Source organism: Bidens hawaiensis, unplaced genomic scaffold (genome assembly GCF_021521415.1).
Source record: "Bidens hawaiensis isolate Kalapana, Puna unplaced genomic scaffold, B.hawaiensis_p1.1 tig00005780_1, whole genome shotgun sequence".
Classification (NCBI taxonomy): Eukaryota; Viridiplantae; Streptophyta; class Magnoliopsida; order Asterales; family Asteraceae; genus Bidens; species Bidens hawaiensis.
In genome coordinates, this window is record NW_027491379.1 from 714,458 (window position 1) to 725,113 (window position 10,656).

General features: G+C 43.7%; 1 pseudogene; it reads right to left on the reverse strand.

Annotated features, from left to right (window-relative positions):
* Positions 1-2,759: 2,759 nt before the first annotated feature.
* LOC143630629 (nuclear transcription factor Y subunit B-1 pseudogene) lies at positions 2,760-3,451 on the reverse strand (annotated as a pseudogene).
* Positions 3,452-10,656: the final 7,205 nt, after the last annotated feature.

A 10,656-nucleotide genomic window follows, 5' to 3' on the forward strand; every position in this document is an offset into this window, starting at 1 on the left:
ATTTCTTAATATAACAATTCAATCTTTATTTTGCTTTACATGAAATTTCATGCGTGTATGAAAAGTATGTTATGCCATTTGGATTCTGGTGGCCTTCTATTTTAAAGTATATGATGCGAATGGTACAAGTCTTCTATGTATGTATGTATGTATGTATGTATGTATGTATGTATTGATAAATGGTTGTTTGATAAATCATGTTATTGATCAAATACTATAGTTGAGGACTTGAGGCTTGTCCCGCATATAAAAACCGAGTTCACGTTTCAGCCAAAAGATGATTACGTTTAAAAAATATTTTTACAACCTGTGTATCACACGGGCTTATAAACTAGTATAATAAACTGAGAAGTGAAACATTTAGAAAACACAAACAACAAAGTATGCTTTAATAATAAGGCCAACAAAAAAATAAATTAATAAGTTATACTGTTATAGTGGAGATAATGTTAATAATTTGAGGTGTTATACTTAAAGCCCAACTATTTTCAACAGAAGGATAATTTTTTAACTGGGCCATCATTTATTAAATAAGATTTTAAAAGTCCAGATGACAAATAAATAAGCAGAGCACTCTTTCATCTTCTTCTTCCAGACTCATAGACATCATACGCCGGAGAAAAGGTTTAGGGCCATGCCACCGTTGAATATCGGTTCGGTATAACATTTAGGCGGCCGGAGGGTCAACGAACGGTGGGCACTTACTTATTATTGACTTGTTATGTACTAACATATACCTGTAAAACACGACATTTCGACAGGCGGACGGCGGGCAACTATAGCAAACCATAAAATGAAAGTGAAGAGATAAGTGAAGGAAATTCCATCCCACATTGGTGGAGGAAAGAAATAGAGAAGGAACCACCATAGTATAAATAGGTTTGTAAACTTTTGTCCCACATCGCTAGATTAACAAACTAGTGAGCTCTTTATAAGAAAAGAAATTTCTATATTAATATTCTTATAAGACATATCACACCCAATGGTCCTAGCCGAGGATGCTTTGCACACTTGCATCGCCGCGAGCCGCTTAAGGGCCGCTTTAGTATTTTTGTTGGGAATTAATACGCGATGGCTTTCTATTTATGGCCATCGCGTAGCGCGATGGGGTTCAAAACCTGCTATAAATAGGAAGTGAATGTAACGTTCATTTTTCGCACAGAATTCTCTACTTTCTCTCTGATTTCACACACATATACTTTTATATATTAAGATAACGGTATAATACCCGAGTATCGTAACGATATCTGATCGAAAGAGATATACATGAATCCGAAAGCTCTGCCTGTTAAGGTATGACATTGTGCCATCGTGTAAAGTTTCTACTCTCGTGATTATCGTTATGATTATTGGTTTTATACTAATCTAGTTATACTACATTGTATTTATCCTATGTGCTTAATACCAGGAGGTGTTACTTAATTGTAAACTTGCAAGGTGAGACATTCGAGTTTTTGTACTACTCACATTTGTGTGAGACAACTATTTTTCTGACACTGTCATGGTGATTTCAAAACCTATAAACTCATGATAGATTGTCTAAATGTTTTCAAATATATTTTTAAAGTATTTTAAATACATTACAGTGATTAAGTCTCTGTAGACTTACGGAATGGTTACTACTGATATTGTGGGGTTTTGTATACAAGGCTTGCCTACCGGGCTATTACACGTTACTTATTGGACAAGTGTTAGCCAATAAGTAATATGACCACAGTCATAGATACGGTCGAGTGACAAGTACCTTTCGGTAATTTGTAAGCAGGCAGGTGTAAAACATCTTAATGTTGTAACTGTAAAATGTATCATTTACAAATGAATGTACTCACTAGTATTTCTTGCTGATCAAATATTTTAAACATGTTTCAGGTGACTTGTTAGAGACAAAGGAATGATGTCTGCGGGCTTCCAGCTTAAATAAGTGGCTTGTCACCAGAATAAAGAAACATGTTTTGTAAATTAGGGTTTAACCCTATAAAACTTATGTTTGTATCAAAAGGGATTAAGTTCCCGGTTTATCATAATAATAAACATGGTGTTTTTATAACTCTGATCATTTTTCCTAACTACGGTCCTGATAAAATTTTCCGCTGCAAAATAATTTAATAAATACCAATACCACCAATCAATGTTCACGACTCCCCTCCCGGGGTATAGGGATTGAGGATTGTGACAGCAACGGCCCACCATCTCCAACCCCTAAATCCGCCCCTGAGTATATTCTTAACTTACATACAATAAATAAAATTAAAATTCAAAAAATAAAAATACTAAAAACAAATAATATAAAACAATCCCGTAATACGGGAGATAAAAACTAGTATATTCATGAAGACCGTGTGAAACATCATTTGGATCATATCACATGTCATAACTCATAAGTCACATGAACATGAATACATGATTATCCATTTATCCAATATAAATATAATCATTTTTTTATAAACCAAGAAATAAATATCCAAAATTTTTCTTTTATACTCTTATTTTGTTATTTGTTATAACTTTCTTAAGGAAAAAGTGCAAACACCAACTCACTTTATCCTATGTCTTTCATCATTCAGTTTCAACTTTCAAACCGAATAAACCAAAACCGAACCAATAAACATTCCTACTTTTTCCAAACACAACACTAGTACGTAGCTAGGATTGACCTTGCTATTTAAAATGGGGTTGCGACGTAGCTTGTTGTTCGTTTGTCTGCCACTATATTGTAATCGTTTTGAGTTTACATCTCTCATTCAAAGTCCAAACACACCTTAATTAGCATTTAGCAAACTATAATATATAATGATATCCAAAGTCAAACAAGCAAACACTCCATAGCATATAGTATCATATCTATCCACCATGACTGAAACAGAAACAAAAACAAAAGAAACAAGCATGACCATCATATAACATAGCTGCTACCAAATATGATCAATCCCTACTCCTTACACTTCGCATACGGCTCGAATCCCGCAACAGGCCTAGAAGAAGGACCAGCCACATTCGCTTGGTCTTTTATAAGTCCAGCAATGGCCACAGGATTCAGGAGATGACTCATTTGATAAACATCACCAACACCATTAGCTTGCTTGGGTTGTGGCGGCTCAGCCATCGCACTCATGAGCATGGCCGGCCCACGTTCACCACCGTCAATCTCCCTGTAGCGGTGCAAGTACATGGTCAAGGGCTCGATGTAATCTTCGAACCCAAGCGTGTTCATTGCCCAAAGGATGTCTTCAGCTGTGATAGTCTTTCGTTGCTCGCGTTGGCACCTGTCGTTGGCTTCACTAGTCACAAAGCTGATGAACTCAGACACACATTCTTGGATTGTCTCTTTGGAATCATCTGAGATCTTGGCGTGCGGAGGGAGCACCTTTCGCATGATACGAATCACGTTTGCGATTGGCATCAACCGGTCTTGTTCTCGAACAAGGCATTCGTTGTTGCCTAATATCAATAATACGATTTAGTCATCAACAAATTGAATTGGAGTATATAAATAGGGGTGGGTTATTGTACAAAGGATACAATACCACCAGAATGTGACACGACGTATGGGTAAGTGTATATGTGCCCGCAATAATTACGCACGAATGTTACATAATTACGCAATATATATTGATAAATATGCAGATACATAATTACGTAAACTTATATAAATAATTATGCAATATATGTTACTAATTACGTATAATATGACGTATGGGTAAGTGTATATGTGCCCGCAATAATTACGCACGAATGTTACATAATTACGCAATATATATTGATAAATATGCAGATACATAATTACGTAAACTTATATAAATAATTATGCAATATATGTTACTAATTACGCACATACATGCTTATGCATATGGTAACTGAAGAGGTAGGTCCCAGCAGAGCCCAGTTGGACCCGCAAGACTCACCTTGAAGAGGGACGTCTGCGCGAAGACCAACTGGTTCCGCAGGACACACCATGCTCAGAGAGATGAAGACCTTACGCGCAGTACGCCCGCTGTTCCCGCAGGAAAAGCCTCCCAATGGTAAAGTACCCCGCCTGTTCCCGCAGCTGCGGATACAAGCCATCAGGGAAGGCTACCCGCACTAATAGTAAGGCTACACGCACAAGGCACTAACTCTCAATAATTCAGTAATGTCACCTGAAGAAAGAATGAGCAAGGCGGGAATACTCCCGCCCAAATGAGCCAGTTCGTACGCTTCTGGAAGATCTTTTGTACTATACCTGCCAAGGTATGGACAAAATAGACAAGATCTGACCAAAGCAGCCCATGAACCAATCACAGGGTGACAGCTCACCGACAACAGTACGAGGAGGAGCACGCTCTAGTACAAAATGTCACTAGCAGCCGCTGCCTACCCACCAACCCTCATCGTGGCACGTACATAGCCTGTAGTTGGTGGAAAAGGAATAGTACACAGCCGGCCATGTCACTATCAGCCGCTGCCTACCCACCAACTACCAGCATGGCACGTACGTAGCCCACAGTTGGTGGAAAAGGAATATTATACAGCTGGCTGTACCTGCTTGGAAACCTACCTTCGGCTATAAATACTCCAACACCTTGGAACGGTATCAGGATCTCAGATTATCTTATACTATCACATATCATCTGATATTATCTTATCTACTCTAGCTATTTCTCTTAATATACACTTATATTCAGAGCAATCTAGTCTGATTCTCACGCCGGAGGGTGGTCACAAGGAGGTACCCCCCCTTCTCAGTGACGAGCTCACGGTGTCTGTTTTGCAGGTCATCAGAAGAATAACCATCTTTGCCGGACCTAACCCTCGTGGGAAACATCTACTTGACCCTAAGATTATCAGTAATCTGCCGGGGTCACTTAGTGTTTCTTCATTGGCGCCATCCGTGCATAAAAGCTAGAACTAATTCTTTTTCAGTTTTTTCAAAACCTCTGGAAAGATGGTTAAGGTTACTCCGATGACAAGGCCAACGAGTGACCAAGAAACTCCGGTAACCACAACACCAGCTACTGGGGGGAACACCGGCGAGTACACAATTTTTACGAACACTACCCCGGTTACCCAAGCCGGGGCAAGTGCAGTAAACAATCCTTCACTGGGATTCACCGATACCCAGTTGGAGAGACAACAGACGAGGCTCCCCCGCCAAACACTTGATCAAGTTAAAGCGTGGGCGGAAGCACGTCAGAAGGAATTCCAAGCTGAGTTGGATGAACGCTTACGTTCACTCCAACAGGCTGACGAATTCGGAAGCACTCGACAACAGCTCAACATGAGCAATGAGTACGAGTACTTGGACGATGATTGGGAGGAGTCCGACAGTGACGTAAACCCTCGTCATAGGGCGAAAGGGAAGCGCAAAGAAACGGACTTCCAACCGAGAAGGAATTTTGGAGAAACCTTCAAACCAAGGAACGCGGGGGGGAAACCCACGTGACTTCTCCAAAACATTTAGACCAACTGTTGCAAATGCGGGAACGTCCAAGTTTGCAAGGGACATTGCGGAAGCAATCGCCCCGAAGAGTGCCAAACAGATATCCAACATCGGCACTTATGATGGTATATCCGACCCAGACGATCACTTGAACAGATTCATAGCGGGGGCAACCGTCAGCAACTGGACGGAACCCACGTGGTGTTATATGTTCCAGATGACGCTGGTTGGAGCGGCCAGGGCGTGGTTTGATCGTTTACCGGTCCACCACATCTATGATTGGGCGGACTTCCAACACAAGTTCAGCCAGCACTTCAGTCAACAGAGGAAATATACTGAAGAGCAGTGGACGATCCTCAACTGCGTTAGAGAGGAAGATGAATCTTGACTAGACTTCATCACTCGCTTCAACTCGAAGAAGCTGAGTCTGGGCACCATAAGCGAAGATCTTGTTCGCGCCGCTTTCATCCAGGGCGCCGATTACCCAGAGCTTATCCGCACGTTGACGGGTAAAGACGGCATGCCATCCACATGGGATGCCATCATGACGTCGGCCAAGCGCTTTGCCGAAACGGAGAAGCAACTGGGTAGGAATCTTCCCCAGAGTACAAACCTCTACACGCAGAGGACTAGAGAAACAAAAAGAGGAAGCTAGGTATTTGGCAGTCAAGGGTAAACTTTGACATCTCATCCAGCTCTCGCCCTCTAGTAGGCGGAAGGGATAACACGCACCCATCAAGCCGGAACCCCCGGTGGACGCCACTCACCAAAAGCGTCACGGAGATATTTGCCACCGAAAAACTCCCATGGCCAAAAGCTCCAATGGTCCGGCAGCGACATAACGCGGATCAGAGCAAATCTTGTGACTTCCACGGGACAAAGGGTCACACCACTGAGGAGTGTACATCCTTGAAGGATATTGTTGAAACATTCATCAAGGATGGAAAACTTACACACCTTGTGGCATCAATCAAGAATGGAGGGAGGAATGATAACCGATACAAAGGCAACGGACGAAAGCCCGTTAACATCAGCATCCACATGGTTCATAGTAACGTCAGAGGAAGAAAAAGACGAACGACAGAACCATGCGCGTGGAAGGAAGCTGAGGTGCGCTTCCCGCGAGTGCCAGGAGGACTCGGCAAAGAAGGCCCTATAGTCATCAAAAGCCAGCTGGGGCACTACATCACTTCCCGCACTATTGCTGACAACGGCGCCTCGTCAACGGTTATGTACCGGCAGTTCTTCGACAAGCTAGACGAAGAAGACAAGGAACGCCTGGAAACGGTCTACGCCTCGATGGAAGGGTTCGATGGCAGCACAAACACCCCCCTGGGTATCCTATCTTTCCCTGTCATTCTCACGGACGGGAAACACTCCCGCACAGAAGACGTAGACTTTGTCGTAATGAGGAAGCCACACCACACATACGACATTCTCTTCGCAAGATTCAATGCCGTGGTATCTTCAGTCCACGGCATGATGGGATGGCCAACAGCAGAGGGTGTAGCGATGATCACCGGTATTCCCCAGGTATGCATCGCATCTGTCTCATCTAAACCTAAACCAAAGATGGCTAAACCAACCATCACCGAACCAGAAGAATGGGCCTTCAATGGCAAATACCCTGACCAGGCTGTTACCATTGGCCCAACAGTCACTGATCCTACGCGCACCTTACTCAAACGCTTACTACAGAAAAACGCTGACATCTTCGCGTGGACACCAGCTGACATGACTGGTGTACCTCGAAGTAAGGCAGAGCATAAACTCAAGTGTGACCCGGCTTTTACGCCAGTCATACAAAAGCGCAGAGTAATGGGGGCGGAACAAGCTAACGCGTGTAGAACCCAAGTCAAGGAACTCCTTGACACAGGCATCATACGCGTTAGCAGATATCAAACATGGGTTGCAAATCCCGTCATGGTACCGAAATCTAACAAACAATGGCGCATGTGCATAGATTTCAAAGACTTAAACAAAGCATGCCCCAAAGATTGTTACCCGTTACTCGAAATTGACCTCAAGCTAGATTCGTTAGCACCGTTTCGCTTTAAATGCTTCCTTGATGCGTATAAGGGGTACCATCAAATCCACATGGCCGTTGACGATCAGGACAAAACCGCATTTCGGACGCCCGATGGCACATTTTGTTATCAAATGATGCCATTCGGACTTAAGAATGCCGGGTCCACATACCAACGCCTGATGGACACAGAGTTTCATGCCCAAATTGGGAGGAACTTGGAAGTCTACATGGATGACTTGGTCATCAAAAGCCCTGACCCAGAAGCGATGTTGAAAGACATCGAAGAAACTTTCAACAAGCTCGGAAAGATAAACATGAAGCTCAATCCCAGCAAGTGTTCCTTTGGGATGGAAGAAGGGAAGTTCTTAGGAGTCATTGTTACTAAAGATGGCTTCAGAGCGAACCCTGAAAAGGTCGAAGCCATTATCAAAATGGAATCACCTACTACCATCAAGCAAGCTCAGACACTGAATGGACGACTAGTCGCACTTAACCGCTTTTTGGCAAACCATGCGGATAGGTCGTTCCCATTCGTGTCAACATTGAGAAACTGTTTAAAGAAAACGCACTTCCGCTGGACACCAGAAGCGGAAGCAGCTTTTCAGGAAATTCGGTCACGCTTGATCGAACTCCCAACGCTCACAGCACCAGAAGCGGGGGAGGAATTAATCCTATACCTTTCCGCCACAGATAGAGCAACCGGGGCAGTCCTGCTAGTAGAGCGAAAAGGCATCCAGATGCCAATCTACTATGTTAGCCGTGTCCTAACAGACGTAAAAACCCGGTACTCTACCCCGGAAAAATTAGTCTTAGCACTTGTACAGGCTTCACGCAGGCTAAGACGATATTTCCAAGGTCACCCAATCACCATTCTCACCAACTTCAAACTTGCAAACGTTCTAGGCAAACCCGAATTGTTAGGACGCTTAGCCAAATGGGCAATAGAATTGGGAGAATACGCGATAAAGTACAAGCCGAGGCCAGCCATAAAAGGCCAGGTCCTGGCCGACTTTATTGCAGAAGTCCCCGCTTCGCGGGAGAAAGAGTGCCAGGAGGAGGCTCAACCCTCTCCAGCACAGGACATCGATGATGTCTGGCGACTCTACACTGATGGAGCAGTCAGCAACGAGGGTTCAGGCGCAGGGTTGAAACTAACCAACCCAGCAGGCCAAGAATACACTTACGCTATTCAACTGGATTTTCCAAGTACGAATAACGAAGCGGAGTATGAAGCATTCCTGGCCGGGCTGAGAATTGCGCGTAAGATGGGAGTGAAAAACTTGGAAGCCCACGTGGATTCCATGTTAGTAGCCAACCAAATAAACGGGACGTACACGGCCGTGAACGACACAATGGCCCTGTACCTCGCACAAGCAAAAACCCTTATGCGCGATTTTAACAATTGTAAGGTCATACAGTCAAGCATAGCGAAAACAAATCTGCGGATGCGTTAAGCAAGCTTGCATCATTAGCCTTCACCCACTTGGGAAAGGACATCCGCATTGAACTCCTTGGAGCACCATCAGTCCCGTACAAGGAAATTTGTGTCATCCAAACCGGCACAGAAACGTGGATGACACCAATAATAAATTACCTTGCGGTGGGTATACTACCAGAATAAAAAACACAGGCAAGAAAAATATGCTGTAAAGCACTGAACTATCAACTCATCGATGACATCCTTTACAGACGTAATTTTCTTGGCCCACTATTAAGATGCGTGGACAACCAAGATGCTGGCTACCTCATAAGGGAAGTGCACGAGGGCATCTGTGGAGTACACGCAGGTCCACGCGCTGTTGTAGCTAAGCTAAACAACGCGGGATACTTTTGGCCGGGGATGCATACGGATGCGCTGGCATACATCAGAAAGTGTAGGTCTTGCTAACTCTACGCACCCAACACGCATCGCCCGAAGAATGAACTTGTTCCAGTCACCTCTTCATGGCCATTTCAGAAGTGGGCCATCGATGTGACAGGCCCATTTCCCACAGCAGCAGGGAACGTTCAGTTTCTAGTGGTAGCCATCGACTACTTCACCAAGTGGATAGAAGCAAAACCCTTAGCCCAAACAACCGCAAAACATATCAAAAAATTTATTTGGGAATTTATTATTTGTCGTTTTGGACTTCCCCAGAATTTGGTGAGCGATAACGGCGCCAACTTTGTTGACAAGAAGCTACAAAAGTGGCTGGAAGAACTTCAAATCACCCACACCTTTACCTCAGTGGCGCACCCGCAGGGTAATGGTGAGGTGGAAAGAGCAAATAAGAGCATCGTCGACGGCATAAAGAAAAGACTATTGGAACACAGATCCGGCTGGGTGGACGAAGTTCCACACGTCCTTTGGGCAAACAGGACGCTGAAAAAGGCAAGTACGGGAGAAACCCCGTTCAGCCTCACTTATGGCACTGAAGCCATGGTCCCGGTCGAAATTGGTCTACCCTCACCAAGGGTCTTGACTCAGCCAGAAGACAATGATGCAGAAAGACGGTTAAACCTTATGCTAACCGAAGAACGCAGAGACTTAGCCGCAGCGCGTGAAGAGAATTACAAGCGACAAATGCAAAAATACTACAACACGCGGGTAAAACTCTGCAACTTCAATGTAGGAGACTACATATTGCGTAACAATGAGGCTTCGAACCAAGAGCGCCCAGGAAAGCTGGCCCCGGTCTGGGAAGGACCATACATTATCAAATAAGTTTTGGGAAAGGGCGCATACCGGCTCGAAAGGCTCGATGGCACCCCCATCCCAAGAACATGGAATGGAGCTCAATTACGCAAATGTTACATGTAGATCAATTCCAAACTTGCAAAGAAAAGGCCTAGAGCCACTTCTAATGGAAATGATTTTCCTTTATCACATTGTGTTGATAGCCTTACCTTTATACTTATGAACTTTCCACACTGATATGCCGGTATTCACTGCATAAATAAGTGTGCAAAGAAGTAAGTCGTTGCGTGTGAAAGGCGGCAAAACCCACATAAGCATAAAAACGGTAAAAATTTCTAAGGAAAAGATGAGGAAAACCTTCACGCAGGTCAGATATAGGTAAAGTTTAGCCATCCTACTAAGTGAAAGTGACGGTCTTACCCGCACAATCACGAAAGAGGAAGCAAAACTTTAACCTATTATCTGCCACGTTGAAAGGTTAACTTATCCAAAGTACTCAAGAAATTGTTAAGTTAAACTAAAATATGCGTGAAA